Genomic DNA, 9646 nt, shown 5'->3' with positions numbered 1-9646 from the left:
AGTTCAGTTTTACAATTAGTGCTGGCAAGGCAAAAATAAGGAAAGTGGTAGGAGGTCCGGGGATTATGTGAGAGAACGCATGACAAATGTTTAGCACAGAGTCGGGCACGCACAGTGAGGACTCAATTCACGGTGGATTTTATTTGGTCATCATCATCACATTTGGAGCTGAAATAAAACAGTTCTGATTCCAAGTGAAGGGGAGGGAGGTAGAGTGGAGGGGGTAGGGAGGGCTAGCTTGGATTTCTGCTAAGATGTCACAGCCTCGGATACCCTCAAGGCATGCCATGCCCGGGCTTAGCCAGTTGAGGGGCCTGTGAAGCCTGATGGTGTGTAAGAGACCTCGGTGGCCTCACTGTCAGCATAGCCGAGGCCACCACGCTGGCTCCAGACTGGTCAGCAGATGGCCGCGCACCAGGCCCTTCCTGCGGCCCGGGCGACTCGGCTCTCAGTGGCGGAAGTGGCCGGCCCCGGACAGACTCCTGAAGAGCGCTGCCTGCAGTCTCAGGAAACGGGGCGTGGGGCCAGCTGTTCCTTCCAACTCCTCCTCGGGGGCAGCATGAGGGAGGGTCGCTGTCAGGGCCTCGAGGACTGAGGGTTCAGGGTGCCCGCCGCTCGTCCCCTCTCCCCTCCCCCCCAGGTCGTGGAGGCCGCTCCCCAGCATCTCTCCAGTGTCCCCACTGTCGTGGCTCCGGGGCGGGCTTCTCCCTTTTCAGGCATTTCTGAAATCGCCGCCACACCCGGGCTCTCTTCCTCCGGCTCGCCCTCCCCAGCCCCAGGTGCCAGAGAGACCTTTCCCCAAAACGCGAAACTGATCCTTTCAGACGCCTCGCGTTCGCCCAACAGCACCTCTAGCCTCGGTCGTTGTCACGTGACGCGGCCCCAGCGCCCAGGCCACGCCCCCGGAGCTCGCCACGCCCACCGGGTCCGCCCCCACGCGCCCGCCTACCCAGGGGGTTCCCGCCACCCGCGCTTTCCCAGGTTTGCCGACCTTACGGGCCCTTTTCCGCCAGCCCTGGCTGGGTCACCCCCACGACCCGGGACTCCCCCGCCGTTCCCGCCAGGGCTGCCTGCAGTGAGGTCGGCTCCTCAAGCCTCAGCCTCGCTGGGGGCAGGGCCCACTCCCGCCGTCGCCGCAGCTCCTTTCCGTCCCGGGGCCTGGGGGGCACCGTCCCACTGGTGAGGGCCGCCTCCAGTGCCCAGCCCAGCCATGCGAACGCCTGGAGCCCGCGAGCTGCAGCTGCGGCCTTGAAGGTGCCGCACATCCTGCCGAGTGGGTGAAGCTTGGCACTTTCGAAAACAAAGCGGGTTAGTGCTCAGCTGCCTCCGAGCCGACGGGTGGGGATGTCATACTATGAACTGAGAGCCCGCGAGCTGGAAAAAACAGTGCCAGTCCTGCCTGCGCCTCGCGGGACTCAGTAATTCCCGGCCCCGCAGCGCTCCAGCCTGTTCCCCGCAGCTCCATCCCCTCTGCCCGCGAAAGTGGTCTCAGGGGCCGGGCGCCGTTGGCTCACGCCTGTAATCCAGCACTTTGGGAGGTCAAGGCGGACGGCTCACTTGAGGCCAGGAGTTCGAGACCAGCCTGGCCAACAGGGCGAAAACCCATCTCTACTAAAAATACAAAAATTAGCCCGACGTGGTGGCGCACACCTGTAACCTCCAGCTACTCGGGAGGCTGAGGCAGGAAAATCACTTGAACCCGGGAGGCGGAGGTTGCAGTGAACCGAGATCACACCACTGCACTCCAGCGTGGGTGACAGAGTGAGACTCCGTCTCAAAAAAGAAAGAAAGAAAAAGAAAAGAAAAAAGCGAGGCCAGGCGCAGTGGCTCACGCCTGTAATCCCAGCACTTTGGGAGGCCTAGGCAGGTGGATCACGAGGTCAGAAGTTCAAGACCAGCCTGGCCAAGATGGTGAAACCCCCTCTCTACTAAAAATACAAAAATTAGCCGGGCATGGCTGGGCTCAGTGGCTCACACCTGTAGTCCTAGCACTTCAGGAGGCCAAGGCAGGTGGATCACTTGAGGTCAGGAGTTTGAGACCAGACTGGCCAACATGGTGAAAACCCGTCTCTACTAAAAATACAAAAATTAGCTGGGCTTGGTGGCAGGCGCCTATAATCCCAGCTACTTGGGAGGCTGAAGGAGGAGAATCACTTGAACCCTGGAGGCAGAGGTTGCAGTGAGCCCAGATCTCACCACTGCACTCCAGCCTGGGCGACAAAGCGAGACCCTGTCTCAAACAAAACAAAATAATAAAATAAAATAAAAATTAGCCAGATGTGGTGGTGTGTGTCTGTAGTCCTAGCTACTTGGGTGGCTGAGCTGGGAGAATCACTTGCTCAAGAGTTTGAGGCTACAGTGAACTGAGATCACACCACTGCACTCCAACCTGGGTGACAGAGCGAGATCCTGCCTTAAAAACAAACAAGGGCTGGGCACGGTGGCTTGCCCCTGTGATCCCAGCACTTTTGGAGGCCAAGGTGGGCAGATCACCTGAGGTCAGGAGTTCAAGACCAGCCTGGCCAACATGGTGAAAACCCGTCTCTATTAAAAAGACAAAAATTAGCCAGGCGTGGTGGCAGGTGCCTGTAATCTTAGCTACTTGGCAGGCTGAGGCAAGAGAATTGCTTGAACTGGGGAGGCAGAAGTTGCAGTGAGCCGAGATCGCACCATTTCACCCCAGCCTGGGCAACAAGAGTGAAACTCTATCTCAGAAAAAAAAAAAAGAAAAGAAAAAGAAGCCTGGGCGCAGTGGCTCACGCCTGTAATCCCAGCACTTTGGGAGGCCGAGGCGGGCGGATCACGAGGTCAGGAGATCGAGACCATCCTGGCTAACAAGGTGAAACCCCGTCTCTAATAAAAATACAAAAAATTAGCCTGGCGTGGTGGCGCGGCACCTGTAGTCCCAGCTACTCCGGAGGCTGAGGCAGGAGAATGGCGTGAATGCGGGAGGCGGAGCTTGCAGTGAGCTGAGATAGCGCCACTGCACTCCAGCCTGGGCGACAGAGCAAGACTCCGACTCAAAAAAAAAAAAAAAAAAAAAAGAAAAAGAAAAACAACAAAAAAATCAGTTTGTTCCATGGGCAGTAGGCCATTGCTGCTCATCTTTTGATCAGAAGCAGTACTGAGTGGAGTATTAGGATGGTGAGGAAGGCATTCTGTTAATCCATGCATGGTGGTGCTGGCAGAAACAAGATGAACAGGTAAAGCAAATCCAGAATTATGTGTATAATGTCCTTTCCATGATGGAAAAAGTCCATTGTAATCAATTTGCCACTAGATGGCTGGCTGGGTCCCCCAAGGAGCCACAGTGGGCTCAGTGTTGGTCTCTTCTGTTGGCAGATTAGGCAGTTAGTAGATGGCTTACTCAGCCTTGGTGAGGGGAAGCCCATGTTGTTGAGCTGGTGCATAGCCTCCAATCTTGCCACACAGCCTCTTTGTTACATAGGTCCATTGGGCAAGCAATGGTAGCTGGAAAAAGAGACAGCCCGACCTCCAGAGAACGTGCTTTGTTCCCCTGATAGTCAAGAGCCTCCTTTGCAGTGATACCCTTTGGTGTGCATTCACACGGGACCCAAATATCTTTATATTCTGGGCCTGTTTGGAGAGATCTGTCCACATACTTCTTCCCCAGACCTCCTTGTCACCAATCCTCCTTCCATGTTCCTGCCAGTGAATCTATGTAGATCCCTCCGTCTGGCTGTCTCTCCATCCAGGCAAAGTAGACAAACAAATGTGCCTCTTGAAGTTCTGCCCCCCAGGAAGATTTTCTTTCACCACTTGTCCTTCAGGGCCACCCTGGAGGGGGGCTGGAGGGCTCCAGCTGTCCATTCTGTTGTGCAGGAGCCATCTGTAAACCAAGTCTGGATTTGACTGACTTCCTCAGTTAACTGACACAGGAACTTTTTTTTTTTTTTGAGATGGAGTCTCGCTCTGTGGCCCAGGCTGGAGTGCAATGGCGTGATCTCGGGCTCACTGCAACCTTAGCCTCCTGAGTTCAAGTGATTCTCATGCCTCAGCCTCCCGAGTAGCTGGGATTACAGGCCACACCGGGCTAATTTTTGTATTTTTAGTAGAGACGGGGTTTCACCATGTTGCCCAGGCTGATCTCAAACTCCTCATCTCAGGTGATCCGCCCGCCTCAGCCTCCCAAAGTGCTGGGATTACAGGCATGAACCACGGTGCCCGGCCGACACAAGGAACTTTCTATGAGGTCCTAGGAATGAAGGAAAACGGGCAATAAGGCAAGAATCGCTGTCGAAGGAGTCTGCGCCACCTGCTCGCACAGCTCACTTGTGCCTTCTGAGCCTGCTCGAGCCCAGTGTACATATGCCGTCTCCACGTGATTAGAGATTGCTGCTGCACGTGCCCAATCCCGTGGCGGGGTGAGTAAGACAACATGCAGTGCACACGCGGCCGCTTCACGACCCATAACTAGGTGTTCTGTTTCTACCAGGGACCAGCAGCAAGCCAGAAGAACAGTTATCTGTGAAACAGGCTGTGCATCTGTTCCCAAACCCTAGAGGCCTGTGCTGTGATTCTCTTACTGGTGCTTCCCAGGGCCTCCATATAGCATCCCCACTGCCACAGACACTCGGATATTGTTGGGTCTGTGGATCATAAGGGCCAAAAGAAAGAGCAGCTTGCACTGCACCCTGAACTTGGTACAGAGCCTTCTCTAGCCCTCACTCAGATTTATTTTTTTAATTTAATTTAATTTTATTCTTTTGTTGTTGAGACGGAGTCTTGTTCTGTCGCCCAGGCTGGAGTGCACTGGCGTGATCTCGGCTCACTGCAAGCTCCGCCTCCCGGGTTCACGCCATTCTCCTGCCTCAGCCTCCGGAGTAGCTGGGACTACAGGCGCCCGCCCCCGCGCCCAGCTAATTTTTTCTATTTTTAGTGGAGACGAGGTTTCACCGTGGTCCTGATATCCTGACCTCGTGATCCGCCCGCCTCAGCCTCCCAAAGTGTTGGGATTACAGGCGTGAGCCACCGCGCCTGGCCTCAGATTTATTTACTTAAGGTATTTCTTTAAATCGACTCACTATTTTTTACCTAAATAAATTCAGCCTCATCCAAAGCAATGATATCTCTGGTGAGGTGGTTGTATTTTTTCTTACATAGGTGATAAGTAAAATAAATACTTAAGATTTAAAATTGGGTGGGTGCAGTAGCTCATGCCTGTAATCCCAACACTTTGGGAGGCCGAGGTGGGTGCCTGTAGTCCCAGCTACTCGGGAGGCTGAAGCAGGAGAATCACGTGAACCCGAGTGAGCCTGAGATTGTGCCATTGCACTCCAGCCTGGGTGACAGAGCAAGACTCTGTCTCAAAAAAATAAAATAAAATGAAATAGAATAAAATAAATAAAAGGCAATAAGCCGGGCACCATGGCTCATAGCTGTAATCCCAACACTTTGGGAAGCTAAGGCAGGCAGATCTCTTGAGGTCAGGAGTTCGAGACCAGCCTGGCCAACATGGTGAAACCCTGCCTCTACTAAAAATATGAAATTAGCTGGGTGTGGTGGTGTGCACCTGTGATCCCAGCAACTGGGGAGGCTGAGGCAGAGACTCACTTGGGCCTGGGAGGTGGAGGTTGCAATGAGCTGAGATTGTGCCACTGCACTCCAGCCTGGGCAACAGAGTGAGACTCCATCTCAAAAAATAAATGAAAATATAATAAAAATAAAAGGCAATAAGTGTCTGCTTATCAATTGCTCGTAGGAGGTTTGCACTTACAACCCATGCCCCAGGCTACGGGAAAGCCACGCGTCCATACAGAAAGGTCATGCATAGGTGTTTTAGCCACAAGACCAACTAAAGTCCCAGCCAACAACCCGCAATAACCAGACAGGTCACTGACAGAGCCCTCAGATGATCTCAGCACCCAGGCTTTGAGATGCTTGAGCTGATACTGAGTAGGGCAGAGATAAGCTGTCTCCACCAAATGTTACAAAAATAGTAGATCTGTGAGCAAAATAAATGTGGTCAACATTTTTTTCTTTTTTAATTTTTTAAAATCACAACCCTGCTCACCTATGTTGTCAATATTTGACACTAACAATTTTGAGATGTTTTATTATGCAGCAATAGACCACTGGTACAGGAGCCCTCTTCTCTCCCTAGATTCTCTCTTCTTGGTCTTACTGCTTGTCCCCACTTCCCTGTCCCCAGAAGCACTCGGCATAATCTCTTCAATGACACCAGCTCTGAGAAAACTAAAGCCAAAAGCCAAAAAATAAAATGTAATAAGCTGCTAGTTATGCCTCAAAATATCTTCTCCCCTCCTTCCTAATAAATGAGGTTTTGTTTGTTTGTTTGTTTCTTTGTTTTTGAGACGGAGATGCACTCTGTCACCCAGGCTGGAGTGCAGTGGTGCAATATCAGCTCACTGCAACCTCTGCGTCCTGGGTTCAAGCGATTCAAGTGATTCTCCTGCCTTAGCCTCCCGAGTAGCTGGGACTACAGGTGCCTGCCTCCAGGCCTGGCTAATTTTTGTATTTTTTGTATTTTTAGTAGAGACGGGGTTTCACCATGTTGGTCAGGCTGGTCTTGAACTCCTGACCTCATGATCCACCCACCTCAGCCTCCCAAAGTGCTGGGATTACAGGCGTGAGCCACCGCGCCTGGCCACATACTTGACTTTTAAATAAGCACACGTTACTCTAGAGAGAGAACACATTTCTAACTAGATGCATCTATAGGATGCATCCATATGATGTAATTCCAGACAATGGAATGTGAGTATGAGTGATGTATATCATTTCCAAGCCTTGGCCATAAAACATGAAGCACATGCTTTTCTAAATTCTTTACCTTTTCCATAGGCTGGAACACAAACAGGATAGTGTTCCAGCTGCAACCATGCAGATGAAGACTATACCCTAGGAGACAGAGGAACAACAGACAAGAAAGAAACCTGGGTTCCTGAATAACCACGTGGAGCCGAGCAGCTTACTTATCTCAAACCACTGCTGCCCACCTCCAGATTGGTTCATGAGAGAGAAATAAGCTTCTATCCTTTTTGCATGACTGCATTTTGGGGTCTGTGTTATAGCAGCTTAATCTCTATCTGAATTATATTGGATTTAAGTGTCTGAAGCCCAATGACTTAACCTTTCCTGAGTGAAAAGGCACAGAAGAGCCTATTTTCCTAAAATGGGAAAATGAAGACATAGGACGGAAAAACCCAACAAATGGTCAGGAAATTATGCTGCTATAGGCTCTTCTCTGATGAGTGTCTAGTCCTAATGAGGGGGCTGTGGGAATTCAAAGACAGAGAAACTGCCTTCAGATAGCGCTAGTAGGGAAGACCCCTGCAGACGGTGACATTAAATTGAAGGTAGGATTTGGATAGATGGACTTGGGGAGGGCAATTCAAACAAAGGGAACTTGAGCAACAGGGTGGAGGTAGAAAGGTGCCAGATCTTTTGGGAGATGCAGAAGTGATATCGCACAGTTTAAAGCCAGAGTTAAATATAAACCGATACTTAGAAGCTTAAATTCAACATGGCAAATTCACAGGTTTAGTTTCCTAAAAGATTTTTCATGTTTTTATTACAGAACTGTCTGCAAACAAATCTTTACTTGATGAGAAGTTTAAATATAATTAAATCTAGACTATTACATGAATATTTTATTGCTTTATTAAGTCTTTCAAACAACACATTTATTTATTTATTTATTTTTTTTTTTTTTTTTTTTTTTTTTTTGAGACAGAGTCTCACTCTGTTGCCTAGGCTGGAGTACAGTGGCACGATCTCAGCTCACTGCATCCTCCACCTCCCAGGTTCAAGTGATTCTCCTGCCTCAGCCTCCTAAGTAGCTGGGATTACAGGAGTCCACCACCACACCCAGCTAATTTTCAAACAACACAGTTTTTAGAGGTATAATTAACCTCCTTAGAATATTACCTCACAGCAGAATAAACAAATCAAAAACTTCAGATATTTTTTCTAAAGACCCCCTTAGTCAGTAATATCTATAATCACATGACAATGAGTGGCACCATGTGATAGTGGCCTGAAGGCTCAGTGATGCTGGCCACCCAACTCACTTACTTAACCTCCTCTGGCAACAGATTTTCTTTTCTTTTCTTGTTTTTTCTTTCTTTCTTTTTTTTTTTTTGAGATGGAGTCTTGCTCTGTCATCCAGGCTGGAGTGCAGTGGCACGATCTCAGCTCACTGCAACCTCTGCCTCCTGGGTTAAAGCGATTTTCCTGCTTCAGCTTCCTGGGTAGGTAGAATTATAGGCGCCCGCCACCATGCCAGACTAATGTTCGTATTTTTAGTAGAGACAGGGTTTTACCATGTTGGCCAGGCTGGTCTCAAACTCCTGACCTCGGGTGATCTGCCTGCCTCAGCCTCCCAAAGTGCTGGGATTACAGGCATGAGCCACCGTGCCTGGCCTGGCAACAGATTTTCTACCCACAAGGAAGGGCATGTTTACCAGGGCTGGATCCTTGAGGGACTCATTCCCCAGGCCACAGTGATGGGCCAGAGATGGGCATGTGATCCCAGCAGGACCATTCAGAATTCTCCCTTAGAACTGATGCACAGAGGTAGGAAGAGAGGTTTTTCGGGTTACTTCACTCCTTGGACTATTAAGCGGGGGTTGCCTCATGGAGGAACAGAGCCTGCTGGCAAAGATGAGCAGCAACAAAAGACGGACAGAGACTTAACTGTGTGGAGTCCCCTTTCAGGGTCCCTGCAGCTCTTCCTCCAACCCAAAGACCTAGTCCAAGGATCCTGTCCCACTACCAAGCCAGTAAATTTCCCTTTGAGTGGGATTTCTGTCACTTGCAACCAACAGGCCTAACACAAGAGTGAACTGTAAGGGAGACCTCTAAGGCCAGCCACTTAATGCCGCATCTCATCAAGATGCCCTTGATTGTAAAATATATCATCATTTTACGTACCATGAGGAAAGGGGAAAATGCTGCCAAGTAAGCTATGACAAGCCACTGATTATGAGATGCATCCCAGCTTCAGAAGCATGAAAATATGGGGAAAATATGCTTCTTAGGCCTGATGAAATATGGCAGCTGTGTGCCCTTGGGTGAGTTACTTAATCTCTGTTCTCCTCTGTGTCCTCGTCTGTAAAGTGAGGATGACAATGCCCACCCGACAGGACTGTTGTGAGGATTTAGCCTATCTACACACAAATGTTCTTAGTAACATTATTCATGATAGCCAAAAATTGGAAACAAGGCTGGGCACAGTGGCTCATGCCTGTAATCCCAGCACTTTGGGAGGCCAAAGTGGGCGGATCCCTTGAGCCCAGGAGTTCAAGACCAGCCTGAGCAACATGGGAAAACCACCATCTCTACAAAAAATATAAAAAAAATTAGCCAGGCATAGTGGCACATGCCTGTAGTCCCAGCTACTTAGGAGGCTAAGGCAGGAGGATCACCTGAGTCCAGGGGGTTGAGGCTGCGTTGAGCCATAATCACATCACTGCACTCCAGCCTGGGCAATAGAATTAGATCCTGTCTCAAAAAAAAAAAAAAAAAAAAAAAAGGAAACAACCTAACTGTCCATCAACTGGTGAATGGATAGAGAGAATGTGGTACATCCACACAATGAAGCACTACTGAGCAATGATAAAGAACAAACTACTGATACATGCTATGCCATGGATAAGTCTTG

The 9646-nt window shown here is 50.0% G+C and overlaps 1 long non-coding RNA gene across 1 annotated transcript; it reads left to right on the top strand.

Annotated features, from left to right (window-relative positions):
• The first annotated feature begins 894 nt into the window (after positions 1-894).
• On the top strand, positions 895-7626 carry LOC115835135. The gene is made up of 4 exons (XR_004030081.1): positions 895-1308; positions 4128-4385; positions 6826-6990; positions 7562-7626. It is a non-coding gene; the product is annotated as an uncharacterized LOC115835135 (long non-coding RNA).
• Positions 7627-9646: the final 2020 nt, after the last annotated feature.

The sequence above is a fragment of the Nomascus leucogenys genome, chromosome 5 (assembly GCF_006542625.1).
Source record: "Nomascus leucogenys isolate Asia chromosome 5, Asia_NLE_v1, whole genome shotgun sequence".
Lineage (NCBI taxonomy): Eukaryota > Metazoa > Chordata > Mammalia > Primates > Hylobatidae > Nomascus > Nomascus leucogenys.
This window is presented reverse-complemented; position numbering and strand designations above follow the sequence as displayed.